At 55.7% G+C, this 26,557-nt stretch overlaps 1 protein-coding gene across 3 annotated transcripts in view; it reads left to right on the top strand.

The window, feature by feature from the left end:
* The window catches only part of Gse1 (Gse1 coiled-coil protein), a 365,720-nt gene that overhangs the window by 146,597 nt on the left and 192,566 nt on the right, over positions 1-26,557 (top strand). The window lies entirely within an intron of this gene.

Here is a 26,557-nt window from a genome sequence, read left to right as displayed (position 1 = left end):
TGCATGTGTATGTGTCTGCATGTCTGTGTGTGTGCATTGTGTGTGCATGAGTGTGTATGTGTGCCTATGTGTGCATGTGTGTCTGCGCGCGTGTGTGCATGTGTGTATGTACGCGCGTGCACGTGTGTGTGTGCCTGTGTGTGCATGTGTGTCTGTGCGTGTGTGCATGTGTGTATGTGCGCGCGCTTGCATGTGTGTGCGTGTGCATGTGTGTGTGCGTGTGCATGTGTGTATGCGTGTGTGTATGTGCATGTGTGCATGTGTGTCTGCATGTGTATGTGTCTGCATGTCTCTGTGTGTGTGCATTGTGTGTGCATGAGCGTGTATGTGTGCCTGTGTGTGCATGTGTATCTGTGCGTGTGTGTGCATGTGTGTATGTGCGCACACGCGTGTGTGTCTGCGTATGCGTGTGTGTGTGTGTGTGTGTGTGTGTGTGGTTTTATGGGCACTTAGTATCTATTGTGTACCCCAGATTCTGCACAAAACAGACTTGTGGCCCAGTGCTCAAGAACTCCAGAACTCCTGTTGCATGTCAGGGAGGCAACTCCTGTGGACAGGAGGCCCTGCTGAGAGAATGCCCCATGGCCTTCCAGTCAGGGGAGGAAAGGTTCGAAGGCCTAAGGCATGCTGAGTGGCCTTCCTGAAGCAGAGATCATGTCTCCCTGTGCCTGAGAGCACAAGGCGGGAGAGAGACTCACAAGCTTTCGCTGGGTGAACAGGAGCTGGGGTCTGTGCAGCAGTGGATGGAGGACATTAGATCTGGAAAGCCCAGGTATGTGCATCCACGTGGCTTCCTACGCAACTCCAGAACCTTCCTTCTGTCTTCAGGTCCTGGGCTGGCCGGGCCGGTCAGCACACGTTTTGCCCAGGAACTCTGAAGGCTGAGTGAACCTTTCAAGCCTCTGGCGAGGGAGCTATAGGAAGAGCCACAGAGATGGCCAAGGGTTTAAGGGCACTGGCTGCTCTTCTAGCAGAGGACCTGGGTTCAATTCTCAGCACCCACATTTAGATAGTCACTCCAGCCCAGGGAGTCTGGCGCCCTCTTCTGGTCTTCAGAGGGACTGCACAAAGCTGGCACACTTAGAAACACACATAAGAAATCAAAAATAAACGAATCTCACAAGCAGAACAAAAACAGAAGAAGCAATGCCTTCAGGAAACAGAGGACCCAGTGGTCAGGGCTCGGCCAAGGGCACCTCAAGGTCACGACTGAGCTGGTGGCCCGAGGATGATCCTCCAAGCAAACACTTGTCAGGGAACATCTGTGAGTCTTCCTGTCACACGGGTTTCCTGTGTCACATGTCACCTGGAACTTAGTGGCTACAAACATGCCTCTTCCCTTTAGGCTAGAGGTCAGAGCTCTCATCTGGGTTTCAGGCAAAGGCCTCACACACAAGCTGCTTCCTCCTAATGTGTAAGATCTGCCTTGTGCCTGCCCCAGCTTCTGAAAGCCTCCGCGGCCCTTGGCTTTGGCCCCCTCCTCACATCTCTCCATTCTCTGCCACCCCTCCCCAACTGTCAGACCCCCGAGACTCCAGCACACCTGCCTGACTAATCTGGCTGCTCCCTCTGCCTAGGACCTGGTCCCAGCTACAGCCACCAGGTCCACTCTGCCCTGTGAGGTGGCGCTCTGTTCACAGCTTCAGGACAAGGTGGTGCCATCGAAGAGCCTGCTGGTTGGCAGTCTGCTCCAGTCAGCTTGTCTGGGCTAAGTCTTTAGCTTCCAGGAGTACAGGGTTCCTGATGTCAGTGAAAGGTTTGGAATGAACAGGAAGTGTGTCTCTATTTGGGCAGTTTCAGGAGAGCGAGGTCACTCCAGAACTCAGGGGTGGCGGCAGACCAGCCATGTGAGCTGCCGAGTAAGGACAGCCTGCCTTTGGACCCCGAAGTTTCCCTATCTGGACCGCTTTGCTGAGCAGGTTAGGGAGGGAAGGAGATTCCTTCCCATCCCAGACAGAGGCTGTGGATGTAGTTTGTCACTGGCCCAGAAGGGGGCGCAACCCGGCACAGCCAAAAATCAAAGCTAAGGGCACCTGGAGTGCCCTCTTCACCCCAAATGAATCAAGATGGACTCCAAGAAGAACAGGCCACAGGGACAGCACCCTGTGACTGAGGGATTTAGGGGAAAGGGAGTTCAGAATGGGGCCCTACCATCTGAGTAGGGTAGGGGGCGTTCTTTGAAGAGGGACCCACCCAAAACCCTAGACCCAGAATGGCTGGCGCTTCCTATCCCTCCTCCCTCTCTGTGGACTGTGCTCCTTGTCTCCCATGGGCATCTACATCCCCCTCTCCCAAGCAATGAGCATGAACTGCAACCCACAGCCCCCCTCAGCCTCCTAGAGTCCACCACTCACCCAGTCTTCTACTCCATGGAGCCGCCTCCTCTCCACTAATCCTCTGAGCCTCCTCCCTGTCTCCCACATATACGCACATATTTCCCTAGCACCCCACCCTGGACGTGGTTTCTCTTTGACCTTTGACCTTTATGTTGGCCTCCCATGGTGCCAAGTACCTACCTGAATGAGGGCTGTCCAGGTGACCTCTCTGGGTCTTCTCTGCCCTCCAGGGCATAGCCTTCCTCCTCTGTGCAGTAAATGTCTCTACCAGTCAAGCCTGCCAGGAGAACTCCAGAGGCGGAGTACTCAGGACTGTGGGGAAGTGGTCTGTCACCTCCGAGGGCCTGACCCCAGTGTAAGCCACAGTGGCTGTGCCAGGTAGGGTGCTGGGGAGCAGGAGGAGGCCTGCCCAGCCCTGCTGGGCTGAAGCTTGCACCCAGCTCTGAGTGCAAACCTAGCTCATAAAGGAGCTGGGGGGGGGGTGTTGAGGGAGGTGAATGGAGAGGCAGAGAGAGGGGAGCCTTTCCCCGTCCATCGCCTTTCCCGTGAGTGAGTCCACTGCTGACCTCACAGGTGGCCAGACCAGGCGGGGCGGTCACTTCTTGTTGACCAGAGTCGCCCAGGAGTGAGTGGGCCCACAGTGAGCCCCTGGAAAGCCTGCACCAGCTTGGAGGAGGGAGTGTGGGTCTTGGGACTGGTGCCCAGACATCAGGGCATTATAGATGGATGTGGGGTGTGGGTGTTGGCCCAAGAGGCAGTGCTGGGGTCCCAAATCCAGCCTAGCAGACTCCGAGCGATGTGGTGGGATATTGAGTCAACCCTCCTACGGCTTGCCCCAAGGCGTGAGCCGCCTCCTCCTGTGCACTGTGGACAGGCTGACCCGGCTGACCCCTGCACCCAGCCTGTCCTCAGGGTCATCTGTGTGCTCCCAGCTCCTCAGGCCACTGAGTTCTACATTCCCTAAGAGTGCCTAGCCTGGGCTAGCCCAGGTGAAGAACCATTGCTGACCCATCTTTCTAGGTCACCCGCTGGTCTGGAAACAAGCAGGAAAAGGCAGAAGGGCCAAGAGGGGAGCCGTGAGGACCTGGAGGGTCAGAGGCAGGCCCCGGGCTCAGGTGTCTGGTGCTGGTGACACTGAGGTTCTGGTTCTACTGGTCCCATGTCAGATGCAAGTGACATCCGACATTTCCTTTATCACAGTGAGTTTCACAGTGAAGACTGTGTGGGACCCAGACCCTGGCTGGTCCTGGGTGTGACCCTCCTTTCCCTGGTAAGATGTGCAGTTTACAGGTTATGAAGGGGACACACGCTGTCTTACAGGGCTGTTTGAGGGAGTAAGGGACTAGTCCCTGGTAGAAGTCAGGGAGATTGGGTCTCACTGGGGGGGAGTCTATGGGGGGGGGGCAGCAGTGGCAGAGACACTGGTGGCAATCGTTGGAGGCCCCAGGGGGAAAGTTCTATGTTCTTGTAGGACATACATGTGGTCATCGGGGGCACTGGGACCTGGGCGGAGCTTGTGATACTGGTGGTTCCTTTGTGCAACTGCCTCTGCCTGTTCTGTCTTTGGCCCTGTCCTGCCTGGGCCAACCTAGCCTCCCGCCTGGGCTAACCTAGCCTCCTGCCTGGGCTAACCTGGCCTCCTGTCTGCGCTGACCTAGCTGGTCCCCAGATTCTAGGTGACCATTGCTTGTGTGGTCCCAGATTACCTCAGAAGGAAGGAAGGTGCTGAGCTCTGGCCTCTAATGGGCGAGGGGTGGCCTCTTCCCAGCTCCTTTTAGGCCTTTCTGTGGTTGCTGTGCACAGACTCCTGCACCCCTGAATTCCACGTTTCCTTAAGCTGTGAGGGCAAAGGGCATTTGCAGACTTCCTTGGTCTGAGTTGGGTGCCTGCCATGCCCGGCCTGGCAGGTGCCCAGGTGCCATGAGCAGAAGAAGCTATCAGTCCAGAACTGTGGACAAACAGTGACGCCCGTCAGCATGGTGGGTCTGTTCGTGTGCACCTGTGTGTCCTCTAGCTCGGTGGCCACGCCGCTAAGGCCCAGGGAGTCTGATGGAGACGTTGGCAGGGGGGTGAGGACAGAGGAGATCCTGACGAGCTTGCCACCTTGATAGCAGTGGCACCTCGCGTTCCCTTATGGGGCCCAGAAGAGCACAAGGCCCCGTTGTCCTCTCCTGGAGCACCATGGTGTAAAGCAGAACTCCTTACTGCCAGCCTAGGTGTAAGCCACTTTACCACTTAAACTGTGTGACTTGGGCTGGCCTCTTGACCTCTCTGGGCTTCTTTCCAACCGAGTTGGCAGTACCCCTGCTAGTGCGTGGGTGGATGGGGCAAGTCAGACCCCTGACAGGCTCAGGCCTGTTAGCTGCCAGCTTCCTAAATTGTTCTCTTGTTGTTCATACCCAGTGACTCTTGTCCCAGGGTCACCTCCTAATAAACTCCTTCCCTGACCCTCTAGTTCTGTCTCACCTTTCACGGGCGAGAGGAAACACAGGGACAGCACTGTCTTTGGAAGAAGGACATTTCTGAGCCTCACCCGGTAGAGCCAGCCAGCCAGGGGAAACCTGGCTTCTTACAAAGAGCACAGAGCAAGTGTCAAGACGGGCAGCTGGCACGACACCAGCCTCGCCCTCACCCGCGTCACGTGGGCCTGGATGGGCCTCTCGGGACCAAGCATGGAGCGTGCTGGTGCTTGGCCAGGTCTTGAAAGAAGGGACCAACCTGCTTGGAAGCTGGTGCCCCAAACACTTCAGACATTGGAGCCTCTGGTCCCTGCACTCCCAGGACAGATCAGGACAGCAAATTGTCATACAAGCCCCATCCCCCACAAAGGCAGCCCTAGCCCAGTCTTCTGTCCCCTTTCCAACATAGCCAGAGCGGGAGCAGGGGAATGACATTTACCAGGTACCTCTTGGGGCCTCAGCTCCACCATCACCCCTCTTGATAGAGGCAGAAATGGAGGTTCCTCAAAGGAGATAGAATCCTCCGTTACCCCTGAGGGCTAGTCCCCCACTATGGTGGTCCGCTCCAGGTGCTCGTGTTTCTCCTTTGGACCTTAGCAATGGTGACCCCATATCATAGTGAAGTGTACCCCACAACTCACAATCCATGTGCCCTTCCTACAAGGAACTGCCTGCCTGCAGTCGTATTTTCTCTCCTAAGTTACTGCTGTCCTGGCCGTTGGCTTCTGTGCCATGTTTAGGGGTGGTCACTAGGGTTGGACTGGGGTGAGGGCGGAGGCTGGAGACTGCCTCTCATCTCCCTAATGGTAGGCTTGATTACAGACAGAGTCTGTGGCTGGGTGGTGTGGGCCACTTTTGGGCCAGGGCTCCCGTCCCTGCCTGCCTGCCAAAGCGTGTGGTCCTGGCTGGGGACATAAGAACACAGTTCTGACTCTGTTCTCTGAGCCACGGCAGGCAGGCTGTCACCACAGTGGGCTGAGGCTGGAGGCAAGCCCAGAAACAGAGGGAAAGTGCCATGACCCCTGGCACCCGGCCCTGCCAAGCCACAGGTGCCCCTGCCCTCGGGTGTGGGAGGAGGGGCTGCTGAGCCGGGAGCAGGAGGGGGGAAGGAGGAGTAGGCGGCGACAGAGCAGCAGGGGAAGCTGGGACTCGTGTCCCAGCACCAGCCGGTGCGAGCTGCTTGCTCTGTTCTGTCTGTCTCGTTGTTCTCACCAGTGCGGAGCAGGTTGGGCCCTGCACGCCCTCCGTGGAGTGGGGGGTGGGAACCCTGTCCTGCCTGCCATCTTTTCTGTTTTGATTTTTGGCTCTGGAATTCTAGTCGATCTAATTATAGAATGTTTGTTTGTGTGTGTGTGTGTGTGTGTGTGTGTGTGTGTGTGTGTGTGTGATGTGGGAATGGCCACAGGGCACCCCTTTAGAGGCCATATACAGTATACAGTATGGGGACCAGGTCGGGGGTGGAAGTGAGGGTGTGAGGTGGATGGCAGGAGACCTGAGGTATCTGCCTTTCAGGTTGTCTCATGCAGAGTGTTCGGGCGAGGTTCCCATGGTCTCTCATGCCTGGGGGTTTGCCTTCTCTTCCAACGCTGGTTCCTAACCCAAGGGTTCAGGCTTAGGATTCTGGCTGCTGCAGAGCCTGGGAGAAAATTCAAGGCTAGCCAAGCTTGGTGCCACACACCTTCCCCCCACCCCCAAATCTGGGGAGGCAGAGGTAGGCAAATCTCTTGTGAGTTCCAGGCCAGGTTAGGCTATCTGGTGAAACGCTGTCTCAAAACAAACAAAACAAAACAAAATCTTTCTCTGCCGTGTGGCCTAGGACATGTTATGTAGTTTCCTTGTGCCTCAGTTTCCTCTTCTGAAAAGTAGAGAGGGCCCTGGAACAAGGTGGCAGGCGCATGAGACCATGGTGGGCTCTTGTGAGGAAGTGGCTGTTCCTTCCCAGCAGGCTCTGGGAAAGGACTGTGGCTTCATCTCTTCCTGTAACACTGGGGAGGTCAGAGCTGGCAGAGGCTAGACCTCACTGTTTCCTCTCAGATGACTGGCGGTCCTCCTGGCCCTGACTAAGACCTGACCAAGAGGGCTTCAAGGAGACGCCCATCCTAAGGCAGGGGCAGCCAGTGGGCAGAGGCTGATGGGAGGCCCAGGTTCCTCTGGCCGCTCTGCCCTGGCCACATTGCCCCGGCAGGAAGTCTGTCCTTGAGCTTTATCTCTGGCTCTTTGCCCACAGCCAAGTCCCCAGGAAGGGTTATCAACTTGGACATCTGCACCCCAACGGACCGGGGAACACTGCGGTCAGTCACTCTCCTCAGGAACAGCCGCTGTGTCCGGGTGACAGACCCCTTGGAGTTGGTGCCAGGGATAGAGAAAGGTGGAGAGTTGAGGGCTGAGAGGCTTGGGGACTGGGCTGTCTGAGCCTGCAGGACCAACGGCCGGGGAGTGATACCTAAGGGACAGGATGGGGACCAGAGGAGGGGCATCACAACGTGCACGGTCCAGCAGGGAGAGGTCTGCATAGACCGGTTCATCATTGGGCTCAGGTGCCCTTCTTGGAATATCCTGCACCCCAGAAGGGGATGGTTATTGGCATTTTGTTTGGGGACCTGAAACCAGACAGCAGTGGGGGAATTTTCTGGATGCGTGGAGGTCTTCGTGACACTTGCTTGCCACTTTTTAAATTTTTATTTACTTATTTTATGTGTTTGGGGCTTACTGGCATGTATGTCTGCATCCCACATGTGTGTCTGGTTCCTGCACAGGACAGAAGAGGGCGTCAGGCCCCTGGGACAGGAGTCGTGAGCTATCCTGTGGGTCCTCTGGAAGAACACCCAGTGCTCCCAGTCTCCAAGCCCTGTCTCTAGCTCCTCACTAAGTTTTTTTGTTTGTTTTTAACCGAGATGAACTTGAGTTCAAATCTTCCACAAAGCAGTAGTGTGGACACCTGTGTCGTGTCGTCACAGTGTCATGCTTCTTCCCCCGTCCAGCTCACAGGTACCCACTACCCCAAAACTGTTCCCATCTGTCCAACCACATGTCTCTCCCCCCCTCCATTCTTGACGGCCACATACTGACATACTCCTTTCAACTGACCTGGTGTAGACATTTGTTACCAGAGTCACACAGCACTTGGCCTCTTCCACAGTGGACAATATAGGCCCAGTGGCATGATGTCTCTCCTATGCACTGCCCTGCCACCCGCTGCTAGGCTGACCCCTGGTTAGTGGCCACCTGACCTACCACCATTTGGGTATTATAATCTCCTTCTATTGAACACCATGTGCTGTCTGGGGACCTGTGTTTGGCCTCCTGGGGAATGTGCCCGTGGGTGGGTCTGCAAGTCATACTCTTAATTAAACAAATTTTATGTAATAATACACACATACCTCTTGCTAAGGACAGATTTAACATGTGTGATGTCTGTAGGATGTGGGAACACAGGAAACTAAGGCTGGGGTGGGGTGGGGGTGTCAGCCAGTCAGTAGGTAAATAAGGACAGCCACACCACGCTGGGTCTCCTTGGACAGCTCAGGAATTTGGAATCAAGTAGGTAGTTCAGGCTAGACCTTGGGTCAGCATTGACTCTCCAAGATTAAGGGCCAGAGTCTGGCTTGTCCCGAAGGGCTTCTGTGTGCTAACCCTTCTGTGGGGCTATGGGACAAAGCTAAGGCCAGTGGTCCAGGCTATGAACAGTTTCACAGGGAGCTGGGAGGCAGGTCTGAGCCCCAGAGTGGCTGCAGGTACACTGTCATCTGTCACAGACCCAGACCACAACTCCCTGGGCAATGTACTATCTGCTGTCCCCAGATAGACCATGGGGCCTGGGGTGGGCCCAGGCTGCTCCCAGCTTATCACTTCTGTCTGGTGCTTGTTCCCGCCACCCTGCACCCTGGCCTTATCTGTGTCCCCAGGCCTTCCTTTGCCCACTGCACTGACTGCTGTGGGGGCAGGGTCAACCCCAGAGATGTCTGAACCTCAGAGGCAGGGCTCAGTCTCCACACAAAGCTCCCCAGCCCTGAGCCTGACTCTGAGATCTTCTGTCCAACCTGCAGGTGTAGACTTTTGAAAAGCCACCTTCGTGTGCATGGGAGGGGCCCTGGAAAGATAGCCAGCTTCCTTATGGGCAACCAGGCCACCCACCTGCAGGTCTGTGGCAGCACCCAGGGAGAAGATGTCTGGCACAGAACAGGGATGGTGAGCGGCAGAGCCAGCCAGGATCCTTTTGGGGAAGAACACAGCGTGTTTCAGCAGCAGACTGTCCTCCTGGACCGTGAAGACCAGACGACCCACCACTTCCGCCTGTGACCATCACTGGGCTTGCAGAGCCTGTGTGTGTGGAAGCGTGGGAGGCCTCAGTACACACTGAGCTGATCTCACCCCTGCTTAGTGGCCAGTGTACTGTACTCAGGGTACACAGCAGAACCGTGCACAGAGCTCCCAAGCACTCCCATACAGCACAGACAGACAGACAGCAGAACCATTGACAGAGCTCCCAAGCACTTATATACATCACAAACACAGACACACAGACAGACAGACAGACACACAGACACACAGACAGAGAGCAGAACCATGCACAGAGATCTCAAGCACTTATATACAGCACAGACAGACAGACAGACAGACAGACAGACAGTGAAACCATGCACAGAGCTCCCAAGCACTCAAATACAGCACAGACAGATAGGCAGACGGATGGACAGACAGACAGATACAAGCACTCATATACAGCAGAGACACAGACAGACAAATGGACAGATGGACAGAGACGGGCAGGCAGGCACACAGCAGAACCATGCAGAGCTCCCAAGCATTCATATACAGCACAGACACAGACAGACAGACAGACAGACAGACACACACACACGCGCACACACACACACACACACACATCTCCGAAGTGTACCTGTGGCTCTCAGTACTCCCTGCACAGTCATTATGCATACACAGTACTCTCAAAGATATACCCTGTACACAGCACTCACTGCTGTCACAGGGCTGATCCCTCGTGTACTCGTCCTACACAGCACTAACCGCTCCTAGAGTGCTGGTCAGTTACACAGTACTCTATCACCCATCACTCCCTCTCTCTGTACTCAGTACACAGTACTCAGCCCACATACTGACCATGTTCATCCAGTACTTACTGCTCATGCACATAGTCCTGAGGACTCAGACAGACCGTCCTTACTCCTCCTGGTCACTCAGGAAGCACCCAGTGCTCAGTACCTACTCACCTTGTACAGCGTACCCAAACCCCTACCCCTGCTCCCCCCCCACTGCTCCCCAAGGCCAGCATGGCTGACCAGTAGTTTCCTCAGCAGCAGATCTCAGGGGAATCCTGCTTCTCCCTGGTCATGTGTAGGAGGAGAATGGATGGATGCTATGAGCTTGGAGGACCTAGATGGCCGCCGGCCCTGGCAGGACAGAGAGGCCTGCCACTGAAGGGAGCTGCGGAGCAGCAGGTCATCTGGCCAGGATGGGAGGCCTTACCTACCTGTGTGCAGCGTGGGGACCACAGTGGATCACTGACCTCTGTGCAGTGTGGCAGGGCCACAGTGGATCACTGGCCTCTGTGCAATGTGGGGACCACAGTGGATCACTGGCCTCTGTGTAGTGTGGGGGTCACAGTGGATCACTGGCCTCTGTGCAGTGTGGGGACCACAGTGGATCACTGACCTTTGTGCAGTGGGGGGGGGGGGTCACAGTGGATCACTGGCCTCTGTGCAGTGTGGGGACCACAGTGGATCACTGACCTTTGTGCAGTGGGGGGGGGGTCACAGTGGATCACTGGCCTCTGTGCAGTGTGTGGGTCATAGTGGATCACCTGCCTCTGTGCAGCATACAGGGGCAGGTCACAGTGGATCACTGGCCTCTGTGCAGGATGGGGGGGTCACAGTGGATCTCTGGCCTCTGTGCAGTGTGGGGGTCACAGTGGATCACTGGCCTCTGTGTAGTGTGGGGGTCACAGTGGATCACTGGCCTCTGTGTAGTGTGGGGGTCACAGTGGATCACTGGCCTCTTTGGAGGTCACAGTAGATCACTGGCCTCTGTGTAGTGGGGGGGTCACAGTGGATCATTGGCCTCTGTGTAGTGTGGGGGTCACAGTAGATCACTGACCTCTGTGCAGTGTGGCAGGGCCACAGTGGATCACTGGCTTCTGTGCAGTGTGGGGGTCACAGTGGATCTCTGGCCTCTGTGCAGTGTGGGGGTCACAGTGGATCACTGGCCTCTGTGCAGTGTGGGGGTCACAGTGGATCACTGGCCTCTGTGTAGTGTGGGGGTCACAGTGGATCACTGGCCTCTGTGCAATGTGGGGGTCATAGTGGATCACTGGCCTCTGTGCAGTGGGGGGGTCACAGTGGATCACTGGCCTCTGTGCAGTGTGGGGGTCACAGTGGATCACTGGCCTCTGTGTAGTGGGGGGGTCATAGTGGATCACTGGCCTCTGTGTAGTGGGGGGGGTCACAGTGGATCACTGGCCTCTCAGCTGGCGGTCGCGGTCGGGGGTTCACAGACCTGTGCTCTTCGCTCTGGTCTGCTTTTATCCATCCACCTGTCCACTGCGGGACATGGTATCCCTTCTGGATCCTGGCAAGGCCAGCCATCCCCTCTGCACATGTGCAGCCTCTGTGGCGGAACTGCCACCAAAGTGGCTGCCACGGATCCTCAGCCCCAGTTGAGCAGGACCATTTTAGTGTCACACCCAGCTGATCCCGAGGAGGGGCATTCAGGGACTGTCACAGCTTCTGTGGACGCTGTGTATGCTAGGGCAGCAGCTACCTTCCCTTCTTGTTGAGCTGAGGAGAATATAAAGGCAGTGACTCCCTTCTGCCATTGCTGTGTGACTTTAGACCATTCTTTCACTGAACTGGCGACACCGAGTCCTAACGCGTGACACCCTCTGGCTGTGGCCGAGTGCTCTCCTTGTCCTTGTGGGCACAGCTCCGGGACTCTCTTACTCTTCCTGTGCAAGCCAGGGCCTGTGCAGGTGACAGCCCAGCCCACGGGAGGGCCAAGGTTAGCAGCCAGGCTGTGGGCTGTGTTTTATATGACCAGAGCCTCCTCTGCAGAGGTCTCCTGGGACAGTTTACTAATCCAGTCCTCCCATGGTGGCAACAGAACCAGTGGGAGTGCCCTACACTGGAAATTGATCTCAGGGTGGGTGCTGAGTCAGAGTAGGTCTGTTTGACTTTCCTGATCTGTTCCGTGCGTGCACAGGGGAGGCAGGAGGCATGCTGTGTAGCAGCCTGTGGAGACCTGGTAGGTTAGGGCCCTGCCCACCTCTCCTCAGTGGGGCCGGAGACCCAAAACTGCTTCTTGTCATAAAGTGTTGCCGGCTCTCTGGCACCTGCCCGAGGCCCCATGTTCTCTGCCAGCCGAGGACAAGTCTGTTCTCGCTTTGTAAGTCCTTTGTACCTTCTTGGACCCAGCCACACAGCCCTAAGGACAGTTGTCAGGCAGGGAGAACCCAGCAGGTGTTTGGAGGTGGCACCTGGGCCTGTGGCAGCTTGCAGCAGACTGCGGGCAGGGAGGGGGCCTTGACATATGGCCCACATACAAGTAGGGCCTCGGTCATGGTGCTGGACACGCAGCCTAGGTCCCCGCATGGGCATGGTGTCACCCTACTGTGGGAGGCACTGTCTAGGGAGGTTAATGGCCAAATGGAGACCCGCAGCCACAGGGTTAGGACAGCCGTCCTTGACAGATGGCATTCTGGGGTCCCTGGAAGTGAAGCTAGAGGGAGAGCAGGGTACACAGCCCCTGTGCCTGGTGTCTGTGGCCGCGTCCTCAGGGCCAGCTGCTGCTGATGGATGGTTAGTGGAAACCGGCTCCCTGCTCCTGCGAGGCAGGCGGTAATCCATCCTGGAGCCCTTCAGAGGCCTTGGTGGTAATGGGGCCATAGATCACTCCCGGCAGAGACAGGGCCGGACAGGGGAGGCGGCCATTAGGACTGACCGTGGGTGACCCCAGGCCAGGGTGGCTCCAGCTTTGGGTGGGGCCTGTCTCAACCCTGAATTTGATGAGAGTGCCCTTAGGGGTTGCAGGGGAGAGAGAGAGAGAGAGAGAGAGAGAGAGAGAGAGAGAGAGAGAGAGAGAGAGAGAGAGAGTGTAAAGGAGGAGTGGGGGAGGGGAGGACCTTGTCCCCAAGGACACAGCCCAGAGTAGGCACCAATGTGCCTGGTGCCAACTGTCTGGGGCTCCCCTTTGGTCAAAGCCTCCTCAGGTTGAAGAGAAATGGACTCCCACCCCCATTTGAACCAGTGAGGCTCAGGTGATTCTACCCAAGGTCCTGCCATGCTAGGGCTCAGCCTGTAGTTTGGGGCACCCTATATGTATGTGATGACACCTCCCTAAAACAAACAAACAAATAAACATCAAAAAAAAAAACCCAAAAACCAGAGACTGGCAGATTCTAAGAAAGCCTGGAACCTGATCCTGCCCAGCTGGAATCTGGCCACACCCCCTATTTATAATGCAAATGAACAAGTCTTGGTCCCACCCTCCTACTTACTATGCAAATGACACACTGTGGTTGGGGCTGGCTCCCGCACAGTGGGCTAGCCGTGAGCAACAGGACTGTTGACAGAGTGACAGAGCACCTGCTGCAGAACACGGTAGTCAGTGTTCTCACCACTGTCATCTTCATCTTGGTGGCACAATTTGGGTTTGAGCCTGTCCACCAGCTGTGTGACGTTGGGGAGCGCTTGCCCTCTCTGAGCCTTGGTTTTTTGGCCTGTAAAATGGGCAAAGTCTAGGAAAAGCCTCAAAGGGAACCTGACACAGTGGGTCCTCAGCCTGTCTGCTGGGTGCTGGAAGCAGCTGTCTATGTAAGCCATGTCCCTTTTGGAACTTTCTGCTGTGACACTGATTCGATGCTACCACACTGGGAGCATGACACCGTGTCCCTGCCACGCATAGCCGGACAGCTGCAGGCGCCTCCTTCAGTACCTGGTGACAGTCTGGGAAAGGCTGCTGTCATAGTGACTGTTCTTGTTGCTATGACAAAAGGCGGGGAAGATGGTTCAGAGAACGGAGGTGCTTGCTGCCGAGTCTGACATACTGAGTCCATTCCTCACAGCCCACGTGAAGGAAGGAGGGAACCAATTCTCACAAGATGTCCTTTGATCTCCACACACACTTCACACATACAAATGATTTTTTTTTTAAACCGACAAGAAGCTGGCCCTGTGGTACTTTCTCCTATGGTCCTGCCAAGGAACCTGCCTTCATCCCTGAATATAATGGGATGGCACATAGTAGGTGTTCAATAAATACAGGCTGAGCTGATTGACGTGTGAGGGAAAGAAAGGCGGGTATTCAGACGGGTAAGGAGATGGAGGGGGAGATGGGAGGAGCGAGGGGTGCTGGGTGGCAGGTGGAGGGGCAGTCAGAGGGTGCATCCTGGCTCCCATGTAGAAGCCTCCAAAGCAGGGACTTACCCTCACTGGCCAGCCTGTGCGGGCACCTCGGCCTCCTATCCTAGCAGGGTGTTGGGGAGGCCGGCCTGGCCATTAGGTACAGCTGGCTGCAAAACTTAGAGGAGGGTGTTATTTGCATCTCATTTACATACAGGTGTGTCTTACTTTTCCTGTACCCGCCACCTGTCCTGGGGACCCTGCCATGGGCAAAGGGCTCCTGGGGAGTGACCCTCTCAGCCCGTGATCCCCGTGCATGCCTCTTTTGTGCAGTCTCCTACCTGCATTAACCCAACACCCCCCACTCCACCCCCAGGCCTCATGTGCTACAACTGTCCCATGTCACAGGGAAGGGCCTTGAGAGCCGTGTTATTTACACACAGCAGCAAGTCAGGCAGGCTGAGCTCAGGCACAAAGGCTCCCTCTGCTGTCTTTTTACCTTGGGAGAAACTGAGGCATTGTTGAGACCCCCCCCCCCCCACACACACACACACCAGTGGCGGCAAACAGAGCAAATTCCAGCGGCTCAGGGATTAGGCCGGTACCCGAAGTAGGCGGGGCCTGAGATGTGCACCGTCTTGTGTTTTGGAAGCGGGCGCTGGGTAAACACTGCGTGCCAGCAGCCCTGCGTGGGAAGGGAGCAGCATAGACGACCAGCAAAGACATGGGCGGAGCAAAGACGTGGGCGGAGCAAAGACGTGGGCGGAGCAAGGACGTGGGCGGAGCAAAGACTGGGCGGAGGAGCCGCATTACTTTCTGGGTGAAAGTGGAACCAGCTCTCTGCTAGGGACCCCCGGTGCCTGACTGGGCTGGCCAAGTGTCTCTGGTAAGGTCAGCTACTTCCCACTGGAGCCCCAGTTCCAAGAACTAACTTGGGTGCCCCCGTAGCAGTGACAGGCCAGGGTCAAGCTGTGGGCCTATAACTAGCTGGAAGACATTTCAGAACAATAAAGGTGTCTGGCTTTATAAGCGCTCGTATTTCATTCCCTCCTTGGCCTCTTGCCTGGGATTTACTGTGGGGGTGTTTTCAGTGGGATGATGCTGACGCCACTGCCTCTGCTGTCCTGTCCCCTGTGGGGGGCATCGTGTCTGCCCTCCTTCCTGGCTCCTTTGGCGGCAGACTCACCTAAACCAGGAGCAAAGGTTATTGGATTGGGGGTGAAATGCTGTTACCGGCTAGTGTCTCCTTGGGTGTCTCAAGAGGCTGGCAGAAGCAGACTCCGATGCAGGCCCGGCCCTCAGGATTGATAGCGGTCTACTTTATAACAGCATCTGCCTAGCCGCCTCAGCACGCCGGGAGTTGACAGAAAGAGGCGCCAGCCTCCCTGGTGGGCTGTCAGCCCAGCACACTGTGGGGGCAACTGGGGTCATGGGGGATGGCCAGGCCTCAAGGAGGAGGGTCACTGTCAGCCTCATGCGCCCTCTGTTCTGGCTTCGGAACGAATGGGTTATCTGATGTGTCTGGCGTGGCCACCCTGGGGAATTGGTGCTCTGACATTTTTTGTCTTTTGGAGAAACAGAGGCCTGGGGGCGGGAGAAGGGGTGAACATCGACTTGCTGGGTTCATTTTCTGGAGCCGCAATCACCCAGTACCACAACCAAAGCCTAAAATACCAGAAATGGGTTTTCCCACAGTGTTACAGGCTTAGGCGGGGCCAGTCTCCCTCTGATGGGACTGGCGAGGTTCCCTCAGCTTCTGGTATCGGGTTTTGGGGTTTTGTTGCAGTTCTAGTGATTAGGCAAGCCCCTCTATCCCCGAGCTGAGTCCCCAGATCTCAGGGGTTGTGGTTAAAACATAAACCATCTCCCCCAAAGCCTCATGCATTAGAGCCTCGCTCCTTGGGGGTGGGGGCGTTGTGTCAGGGTTAGGAAGGCATGGGGCCCAGGTGTGTGACACCTCAGTGTTTCCCCAGTTCTGCGCTTCCTGCTGACCACGGGGTAAGCAGTCATGTTCCCCCATGCCCTTCTGCCACGGTGGTCCATGGCCTTTCTACCATGATCCTTCAAAGTCTCTCATGAGCCGAGACACGTGAGACGTGAACCCAGCCAAACCCATGCTCGGTTAAGGGCCTAGTGTCTAGCGTCTCACCCCGCTTATGAGGAAATGCCTGCTGTAGCTCGCTTCCAGCATTCCTTGGCTTGCGGCTGCCCCGTCCCAGGCTCTGACTCCAGGTTCACATGCAAGGCCCATCTGCTAGAGCGCAACCTACGCCACCGAGACTCTATTCTAAGGGCCGCTACTTTACAAGACTCTGCTTGTAAAAGAAGGTCACCACGTGTCCACAGACAGAGCCGATGGGGCAGGCCTGTCTAGCCCTCCCCTCTTGCCTAAGGTCACAGTGGTAGGTGGCAGCTACTGGCTTACCGGGAATCCAGCAGTACCTCCCTCTCCCTGACACTAAAGCTGCCAGCCACCCGAGTGTGTTCCCTGCCACACCCGCCTGTGTGGGCTGTGGCCTCCACTCCAGGTAACTGACAACTCAGAACAGACCCAGCCAGAGCAAGTGTGCAGGGCAGGGGTGGGCGGAGGAGGGGAGGCGCTGTACTCCTGACCCTCCTCTGGCCTCCACAGGGACCCCTGGTTCCTTCCTTCTTCTCACTTCCTGGCAGCACCTTCCAAGTAAACTCATACTCTGTACCCGTCTCGGACTTGTAAGCCCCAAAGCCCAAGACGCTGAGGCAGGATTCCCCTGAGTTCAAGGCCAACAAGACCCCCGTCTCAAACAAACAGGAACAAAAAGATCAGAGAAGCCGGTCAGACGATTGGTAAGCCTGTGTGGTGGCTTCAAACTACTCACAACCTCTGACCCCTGTGTGATCTTTAACCTCAGATTCACATAACAGGACAGTGCAGGCTTCATATCAGGCTGCCCTCTCCACACTTACTATCATGAAGCACTCCTTGTCTGGGCTGAGGGGCTGGGGAGGTGGGAGCCTGGGAGGCTGGGGGGCTGTGCGCAATAGGAAGGCTTTTCCTTTTGAGGAGCATATTCTTGAGGTAGCTGTGGCATTGGCTGCCTGACTCTTCAGCCCTCAGAAAGCCGACAGCCTGCAGGATTTAACGGGGCTGCACTGTCTGAGTTAAATCTTCATTGCTGAAGGTGACATTTTGACAAAGGGCCTTCCCATGTAGCCCTGACTAGCCTTGAGCTCCCTCTGTAGCCCAGGCTGACCTAGAATGTGAGGCAATTCTCCTGCCTCAGCTTGCAGAGTCCTGGGATTCTAAGTGTGTGCTATTATACTCGAGGATTTACAACCCACTGAAGTCATTCTGTCCAAGAATCACGGTCTGGAGCCAGGGAGATGGCTCAGTGGGGTGAAGTGGTAGCAAGGTTCCACCCCACCCCCCAGAACACATGTGAAAAGCTGGATGTTAGGACTGACCTGCCGCAATCCCAGCATTCCTAACCTACCGCAATCCCTGCATTCCTAAAACAAGATGGGCAGAGACAGAGTCACTCAGAAGCCAGGGCCAGCTTGCCCTGAGAACGCTGCACAGGACCACAAGCAAGACCCTGCTTTAACAAGGCGGGAGGCAAGAACTGACCCCCCAAAACTGTCCGCTGACCTCTGTATGCATACTATGCCGTGCGTGTGTGCAGGTGCACACCCACACCCACACCTACACCCACACTTCCAATATTGAAATGTTGTTGTTGGATATCATTTATTTGTTGACTTGAAATAGGGTCCCATGTATCCCAGGCTAACTTCATACTACCAAGCCATGTGTGGTAGCGAACTTCTGATGCTTGCCTCCTCCCCGAGTGCTAAGATCGCAGGTGTGCACCGCCACACTACACTGGCTCATGTGATGCTGAGGATAGAACCAGGCTTTGCGCCTACAGAACAAGCAACCTCCCAACAGCGTTATCAGATTTTAGGGGTTGCACGGGGTGTTCAGTGTTTTAGCAGCAGTCCTCTGGACCACCTGCTGTGGTGCATGAGGAAAAGAAGGCTCTGGGTAGATACCCCAGCCAGGCTGTGGTAGAAGCAACTGGAATCGGGTGGCCACCTGCGTGGTTCCTAGGGACTGCGACTCTAGAAGCTGGAGTCTGACCTACACGGCTAGGGCTCCCTCAGTTCTACCTACTCGGAGCAGAGGGGTGTCTCTGTCCCCATCGCTGCTGCCCTGAGGTCCAAGATTAGTGACTGACTGCCACAGTGTGTGCCCCCAGGGAGTGTCTTACATCGTAACTGAGAGGAACAGAAAGGCTGGTGACCTGTCTGTGACACAGACTGCCTGCCCCCTTGGGATCCTGCTTACAGTTACATCTGATGGCATTGCAACCCCACCTGTGCTGTACCTGAGCACACAGTAGGCACTTCACAAACTCCCCTCCTGTATCCCCATCTAGAAGTGCCCACGGGAGCAGCTGAAGGGGTTTCCTGTTGCCGTCCTGACTAAGGAATGTCTAGAACCTTCTAGAACATTTCACGGTTCTGTGCGATTGCTCACAAACAGGAGGCTTCCGTCTCTACAAGGCGGTGGCCAGCCCCAAACAAACAAGTCCACCATCCTTGTCCCTTACCTCCCCTCCCTGCTGGGGACCCAGTGTGGGACCCTGGCACCCGGGTTAGCTCTGGCTTCAAGCACACCACACGGCCCCTCTGACTGCGGAGGGCAGCAGGGTTTTGGGTGGTATTTGGTGGCTTCTGGATTGATGGGGTTTATGTCCACATAGAGCAGAGTGTGCCCCTCTGGGAACCGCCTGTCGTGTCTGGTCAGCCTGAGGCACCAACGGATGGGAGCAGGGTGGCTTCTGCTGGACTGTGCACGGGCTGGACGGCTTGCAGACACACCTTCAAGGGCAGGCCCAGCTTGTGTGTGTGTGTGTGTGGGGGGGTAAGAGCCAATGGTGGGGAGGCAGGCACAGCAGGAGAAGAGAGAGGGGAGTCTGAGGAATTAAACGTTAGTAAGTAGCCCTGTGCTGGTGAAGCAGGCCGAAGCCATTAGTGTTCATTAAAGTTTAATCCCTGTCGGGGCCGCGCAGCCTGGTGGCCACCGCTCTAATTTGATGGGTGTAGAGGGAGAATTCACGAATAATCGCAGAGGCTGGGGGATGGCTGCTCCTGTGAGGAACAGAAAAAGGATGGGAGGAGCAATACTTCAAAGCCAGTGCTTCGCTCGGTCCCTGGGGACAGAGGTGTGATGTCTGCCCTCTGGTCTCTCCCTTTGTCCTTAAAGTTCTAGGCCCTGCAAGAGAAAACAACAACAACAATTTAAAGATATCTTATTTCATTGATATGTGAGTGGTTTTCCTGAATGTGTGTCAGAGAGTGGCCAATCCCCAGGAGCAGATGGTTGTGAGACGCCTGAGCTTCAGCTCTCTGAAGAGCATCCAGTGTGCCTAAGCTGCTGAGCCCTCTCTCCAGCTCCGCCATCTTGTTCTTTGTAAGCCACAGGGACCTGGTCTGAATTCACCTGCCCTGACTGGATGCCCAGTGTCCCCTCAGAGGATGTCCTACGAAGGAACATACCCATCTCGTTGGCCACTGCTGTGAAAAAGCCAGCCTCAGGCACCAAGTGCGCATCTGTGACAGCCAGGCTGGCCCTGGAGGAGGCGGCTTAAGCAGGAATTAAGCCAGCAGAGGAGGTGTTTCTGTTTCCTCCATGGGCAGAGAGCTAGGCACCTGGGTCACAAGCAGGAGAGGGCAGAGCAGGCAGGCGTAGCTATAAACGTCAGAGAGAGATGAGAGTGGGCAGTTAGGAGTCGTTCATGCCCACAAAGTCTAGCTGCAGAGCCGTAGGGCATCAGTTACCCTAGGGAGTGCCACAGGGCACAGCCAAGACCAACTGGGGTCTCTGCCCCACCCCCATCCCATGGCTGGTCTCCAGTCTGGACTCACTTATAGAGAAGGATCCTCCCATTGCACAGGTGGGCAGACTGAGGCCGGGGAGCAGGTTCTAGTTATACAAGGGTAGAACAGTAATGATAAAGGGCCTCGGAGTCTAGAGGCCTAGCCAGGATGGCCCCGGGCTGGCATGTGTCCTGGCTGGAGACACTGCCCCATGGCCAGCGCCCAGATCCCCCTCTCTGGCTCGGCAGCCGGGCACCATGCCCAGCCTTGCGGCAGGGCTCCGGGGCTCCCTTCTCGCCAGGGCTCCTGAGAAAATCCTTCTGGTCTTTGACTCATTCTTAATAAAGGTTCTTCCATCTGCCAGCTCTGTCCTCCCCTGCCCACGCTCTCCAGGGGCCTGCCCAGAACAGCTCCTGTCACCACCACCCCCTGCCACCTCCTCCCCAGCCTCGGCCCCTTTCCCAGCCTGGCCTGGAGCAGAGCCCAGCGCCCGCCCAGAATAGATGAGCAGTTGGAGAAAGAAGGCCTGGCCAGCTAGGTCCCCCAACCAGATCTGAAGACTTGGCGGCCCCGTCCCCTGGCTGTATGCCTGCGGTTTCAAAATGCCCCCTCCCCACCCCAGCCTCCTGCTTCTAGCATGTTCCAGTCAGATACAAATAGAGCTTTGCTGAGTCTCAACTCAGGCTGCCCGTTCCTGGCCTCAGCCTGTCCTCACTCCCAGCCTGTGGTCCATCTGTGTTGGGAACCCGCTGATCCCCATGAAGAGGAGGTGAGAGGCAGACTCAGCAGCTCTGGGCGCCTCCTCTAAGCTGCTCCACGGGGAATGGGGAGCCAGCCAGTGAGAGGGGAGCCTCATTTTAAGAGCTGAGCGCAAGCCCAAGTGAACCAACTCCCTCCCGGCTTGGTCTCTAGGCTCTCTCTCTCCCTGCCACTGTGGTGCCAACACTCCCTTGTCACCGCGCTCTGTGGCTCCATCCTGAGCACTTGGGTGAGATAAACACACGACCCTCTCCATCAGCTGCCCGTGTCTTCCAGACCCGGCATTGTCCTCATCCCTAGAGCTAGGAATGTGCGATGCTGGATACAGGACAGCCAGGTCATTGCCAGGTGCCCTCCACTGTCATCGTGAGTATCCAGGGGCAGCTCAAACAGAATGGTGCTGTCGGGGACTTGAGTCTACCATGGGCAAGGATGGGACCAGGAAAGCCTCATCTGGGGGCTGTAACTTCTGGCTGCAAAGATTTCAGCTCCTTTTGTATGTGAGTCCGGGTGCCCTCCCCACAGAGCTTGCAAGGTCAGAGACTGAGAAGGAGCCGAGAGAGGCACGCACACAGAAATGCAGAGGTGAATGTGGAGAGGGGAAAGGGCAGACGGCCTTAGAGTTCCTGGGGCAGGGCAGGGTCGGAGGCAGCTGGGCTTGCTCCCCTGGGTGCCAGGAAAAGGGCAGAGAGGATCGAGGAGGGGGGAGGTAGGTCAGGTGGCCTGTGCCAGAGGCTAGGTCTGGTGTTATCCCTGCCTGGCTCACGAGGTCACCAGTGGCCCAGAGCTTGACAGATAGCTAATCCTGGAGGCAGTGCTCCCGTTTCCTGCTTCCGGAGTCGTCCCATCCAGGTCACAAGTTCCAAAGTCACCTTCCACGCAGGGAGCTGGGGTTTCTGACTCAGCCCTGAGCTGCCCGGAGCGCCTGACGAGGCAGGCGGCACCACCTGCCGCCAGCAGCCATCTGGCCCTCTCTTACGGCTCCACTCCACACCTGGACCTCCTCCCTCATCCTTCGCCAGGGACAGGGCCCCCGTTTTGGAACTGAGCTGAGGACCGTCCTCCTGATGCTCTGTCTCCCAGTGCCGGGATTGCAGGCACGGTCCTGAGCACACAGCCTTCTGTGTGGGTTCTGACGTAGGACATAGCCTCAGGCTTGTGTAGCCGGCAACTCACTGGCTGAGCCTTCTCTGCAGCCCCAAGGGCTAGTTTTTAGGGTTTTTTTTTTAAAGATTTACTTATTATTATATGTGAGTACACTGTACCTGTCTTTAGACACCAGAAGAGGATGTCAGATCTCATTACGGATGGTTGTGAGCCACCATGTAGTTGCTGGGATTTGAACTCAAGACCTTTGGAAGAGCAGTCAGTGTGCCCAACCGCTGAGCCATCTCTCCAGCCTCCAATATCTAGTTTTATTTAACTGAGGCATTTTCTTGAGATGACTCTTAAGCCTCTCTTAGAAACACCTTCCTTCTCTTCCTAAGATTTATTCTTTTCTTTTTCTAAGACAGGGTTTCTCTGTGTAGCTCTGGGGGTCCTGAAACTCTCTCTGCAGACCAGGCTGGCCTCAAACCCACAGAGATCTTCCTGGCTCTGCCTCCTGGGTGCTGGGATTACTGCCCATCAAGATTTATTCTTTATCATGTTTGTGTGTTGGTTGGGGGCGGGGAGTGTGCACCTGTGAGTGCAGTGCCCACAGAGGCCAATGGAGGGCACCAGATGCCCTGGAGCTGGAGTTACAGGTGACTGAGCTGAGGGGTGTGGCTTCTGGGAACCCACCTCAGGTCTCTGGAAGAACAGCTATCACTCTTAAATGCTAAGCCACCTCTCCAGCCCCTAGAACTTATTTTTTTTTTTAACAAGGACCTGAGTGAGGCCCAGGCACTATCAACAGATGAGTTGATCTTGATTCCCAAAGGGGAGGCATTGCCAGGCTGTGGTGTATGTATCCTCAGGGTTTCCAGGCCAATCTCTGCACTGACTAGACACATTGTCGCATGTCTGGGACCTCAGTTTGTCCAGTTGTAAAATGGGAGCACCTGGTTTAGTGTAGTTTGAGTGTGTCTCTGAGGGCTCTGTATTGGCATTGAGCCCTGTTCTGCCATCTTAGGTGACTGGTGTTCAGAGCTGGGGCTCTTGGGAACACGCTGGGATTTGGTAAGCAGCTGGGCCAGGGCCTAGGCTTAAATCCTAGTGACTGTAAGAAAAAGGGCCAGAGGCTTGTCCGCTCTCCCACGTAGCTATGGTAGCTCTCCAGCTTGTCGACAGTCTGCTGCAAACTACAGAGACCTCTTTTCTTTATAAGATTAACCAGCTATGGGCATTTCATTACAGTAATGATAAAACCTGCACCATACAGGCTGTAAGCAGGGCCGGGGATCTACTCCAAATGCTACAACCGGGCCGAAGGGAGCCCATTCCTTCAAATCATGTTCGAAGTGTCTGCGGTAAACAAGCAGCTTTCTCTGGGCCTGCTGAGGTTATATGTGTACCATGAGGTTATGCACATGTGAACTTCCATGGGCATGGGGCTAGACACATGTAATGCATGTACATATTCATGTGAGAGATATGTGTAGTATGCCAGCTGCCCGTGAGTGTGCATGGGTGTAAGTGTCATGTACATGCATGTGAGTGCTCATATGTGTGTCCATCTGTCTGTGCATGCATGGAATAAGTTGCCTTTGCTGTCTACCTGTATGTATCCACATGTGTGTGTATAGTCTGCCATGTGTACATATGAGTATGTAGTGTGTGTGTGTGTGTGTGTGTGTGTGATACTTTAAAGCCCTTTGAGGTTTCATGACTGTCTTAGTTAGGGTTTTACTGCTGTGAACAGACACCATGACCAAAGCAATTCTTATAAGGACAACATTTAATTGATGCTGGCTTACTGGTTCAGAGATTCAGTCCATTATCATCACGTTGGGAGCATGGCGGCGTCCAGGCAGGCATGGCGCAGACGGAGCTGAGAGTTCTACATCTTCATCTGGAGGCTGATAGCAGAAGACTGGCTTCCAGGCAGCTAGGATGAGGGTCTTAAAGCCCGCACCCACAGTGACACACCCACTCCCCTGGGGCCACCCCTCCTAATAGTGCCACTCCCTGGGCCGGGCATAGACAAACCATCACAGTGCCATTTGCCTGGCTGTCCCAAGGCGTTCTGGAGCACGGAGCCCTTCCAGCTGCTCAGCAGGGCCTTGTACCTGCCTTCGGAACGGTAGACTTCCGTGGGTACTGCAGGCCTCACAATGTCACGTGGTTAATGTTTCGCCTCCAAATGTGCGCTACCACCGCCAGCTCCCACCCACCGCAAATCCAACACCCCAGGTCCCCTGGCTCCCTGCAGCATCCCTTCTGGGTCCTCTGTCAACCCTACAAACATCTGACATGGTCCCTGTGAAGTGAGGTGACAGAAACACCCGACCTCCTTCCAGTGTCACAGACAGCCATCGGGCCCTCACATGCTGGGCACTGCCTGAGGCCTGGGGACAGCAGAGGTCTCCACTCTCGAGTGACTTCTGTGATCTGGAGAGTGTGACACAACCCCAGGTTAGCTGTGGTAGGTGGGACAGACTCCCCATGCCTCAGCCGAAGTCAAGTCATCGAATTACCAGACAAGCTCCACAGGGCCAGGGCCACCAGGGGCCTCCCTCAGGGCCCGCTACGGCCATGCCTAGGCTCACACAAGTCCTGAAGAATGAAAGACAGAGTCGTGACCAGAAGTCCTGGCCTTCCCACTCTGCTCAGAGACGGGACAGGGAGGGTATCTGTGTGTCTTTGTGTTGTGTGAGTATCTGTATCTCTCTCCTTGTCTTTCTGAGTCTGTAATTGTGTCCATGTATGTCTATGTATGTCTGTGTGTACATCTGTGTATGTGTCCGTATGTAGCAGTATGTCTCCAGGTATGTCTGTGCATGCATCTACATCTCTGTGTGTTGGGGAAGGGTGCAGTGGTGCTCGGCCTTGGACCGTGCAAACATCCGTCCATCAGAGGAGGCCCCAGGTCCAGTTTGAAAACGCAGATCAGACCCGGCTGGCTGAGAGTCCGCAGTACCTATACAGAGACCCGTCTCAGCCCTTCCTGATGAGAGAGCCGCCCCTGGTGAGGCAGAGGGGTGGCGGGGGTGCCAAGGGCAGAGCCTGCCCATTCATTATTCACGAGCCCCTCACTTCCCATCACTCTCCCCGATACTTTTACGACCTGTCAGTAAATAAAAAGATTCTCTATTATTTATGGGAATGGAGCTGAACGGGGCCAGGAGAATTTAGTGTTGTTCTCGGGAAGCCTCAGATGACTACAAGAAATGCCAAGCTGCTGCTGCTTCAGCCCCAGAGGGCACTTAGGGGCTAGGTTAGATTTCCTGACCCACAAAGATCCACCGACTCCTTCCCAGAGGTCAGGTGCCAGGCCCCAGGCAAGTGGCTAAGAGACCATAGGACCCAGGCCAATGGTTGAGACCCTTCTGTTGGTAGCATTGGTGGCTACACAGGGCAAGATCACTAGCTAGTAAGTGAAGACAGGTGTTGGGGCCTTGGGTTCTGAGCTGAGAGGTGTGTAAAGGCTTTATTGAGCACCTACTGTATACACATGACATTACATGCAAGCGGGGGCTGGTACATGTCCTGTGCCCTGGGGGACTGTGATCCCCTGGTGCCAACTTTGCATAGCCATCTCCTGTGGCCAACTGGCCCCTCTCTGCTTCCTCTTGGCATACTTGTAATCGAAAGTACTGCTTCCTAGTGTGGGTCTACCCTGTCCCTGGGGTCCTGCTTTCTGTCCCCTGTGTTTACAACAGTCAGTGTGCAAGCAGCAAGATCAGACTCCAGTTCCCATCCCCAAATGTCTAGCCTTCAGTGAGCGCACCCCAGGAAACCAGGTCTGCATGTGCAGTCATAATAGCAAGAAGCCCTCCCTCCCACCCCAAGGATGTTCTTTTGGGATGTGAGAACAAGGAGGAGGCTGTTTAAGGGAGGTTCGTGTAAGCCCTGGGCGCGGGCCATATGCAGGGGCCAGAGGCCAGCCTGAACAGAGGCAACAAGCCGGGCAGGTTGCCAGGTCACACCAGCTTAGCTGGAGTCGGGGAAGGCTGGATCCACCACTGAGGGGGAAGTGGGCACAGATGTCAGTCCACAGGACACGTGCCCGCTGTGTGCTGCTGAGGGGACCGTCCGTGGTCTCTGATCCAGGGATGCCTTAGGCTGTAATGCACGTCTCATCCCGTGGTCTGTGTGGGGTAGACTCCAGCTTTCTTTCAGGGCCTCCTGGGGCCACAGGCAAGATGCTACCTGACGTGTCAGTCACAGAAGGTGTGACTGAGCCCATCTGCCAACCTGCGCCCCCATAGGCGGTGGAACTCGGTCCCTGGGAGTTGTGTTTGCTGCTGGACACTGGCTGGTGGCTTTGCCCAGTACCTGTCACCTGGCTTCCCCATGTGGTCACCTCTCAGGGGGCCGCTCCTTCGGTGGCATTTTTTTTTGTAATATTGAGGGCTTGTGTGCACTAGAGCAACGCTCTTCCACTGAGCCATACCCCCGGGACATCCTTCTACTTGAATACTGTTGTTTTGTTTTGTTTTGTTGTTTTTTAAAGAATTGTTTATTATATATATATATATGTGCACACTGTAGCTGTCTTCAGACGCTCCAGAAGAGGGCATCAGATCTCAGTACTGATGGTTCTGAGCCACCATGGGGTTACTGGGAATTGAACTCAGGACCTCTGGAAGAGCAGTCAGGGCTCTTAACCTCTGAGCCATCTATCTCTCCAGCCCTTGAATACTGC

This window comes from Apodemus sylvaticus, chromosome 21 (assembly GCF_947179515.1).
Source record: "Apodemus sylvaticus chromosome 21, mApoSyl1.1, whole genome shotgun sequence".
Taxonomy (NCBI): Eukaryota; Metazoa; Chordata; class Mammalia; order Rodentia; family Muridae; genus Apodemus; species Apodemus sylvaticus.
This window is presented reverse-complemented; position numbering and strand designations above follow the sequence as displayed.